At 59.6% G+C, this 579-nt stretch overlaps 1 protein-coding gene across 1 annotated transcript in view; it reads left to right on the top strand.

The window, feature by feature from the left end:
- NSD2 (nuclear receptor binding SET domain protein 2) overlaps positions 1-579 on the top strand; it is a 44989-nt gene that overhangs the window by 34849 nt on the left and 9561 nt on the right.

Below are 579 nucleotides of genomic sequence, written 5' to 3'. Positions count from 1 at the left end.
CCCGCACAGGTGGCTGTTTTGGGTCCGCCTGGGAGCTGGGCGCGGGCGGGGTGGAGAGGGGAGGGGGCGGCGCCAGGCCGGCTAAGCCCCGCCTCCTGCAGGCGGGAGCCTTCTGTGCTGCGAGTCCTGCCCCGCGGCCTTCCACCCCGACTGCCTGGGCATCGAGACGCCCGACGGCAGCTGGTTCTGCAACGAGTGCCGGGCCGGGAAGCGGCTGCACTGCCAGGACATCGTCTGGGTCAAGCTCGGGAACTACAGGTGCGAGGGCCGCGCCCCCCCCCCACCTCCCCTTTGCCTGTTCAAACGTGTTGTTTTTACTTTACAGAGCTTAATGTGTTGGAATGATTGTCTCTCTGAAGAGTCTGTGAATCCTGTTTTTAATATTTATAATAGATGGTGGCCGGCAGAAGTTTGCCATCCCAAAAATGTCCCCCCAAATATTCAGAAAATGAAGCACGAGATTGGAGAATTCCCTGTGTTTTTCTTTGGGTCTAAAGATTATTACTGGACGCATCAGGCGCGAGTGTTCCCGTACATGGAGGGGGACCGGGGCAGCCGCTACCAGGGGGAGAGGGATCG

The sequence above is a fragment of the Pteropus alecto genome, unplaced genomic scaffold, assembly GCF_000325575.1.
Source record: "Pteropus alecto unplaced genomic scaffold, ASM32557v1 scaffold5, whole genome shotgun sequence".
NCBI classification, from domain to species: Eukaryota; Metazoa; Chordata; class Mammalia; order Chiroptera; family Pteropodidae; genus Pteropus; species Pteropus alecto.
Note: the sequence above shows the minus strand (reverse complement) of the source record. Positions and strands in the feature narration are given on the sequence as shown.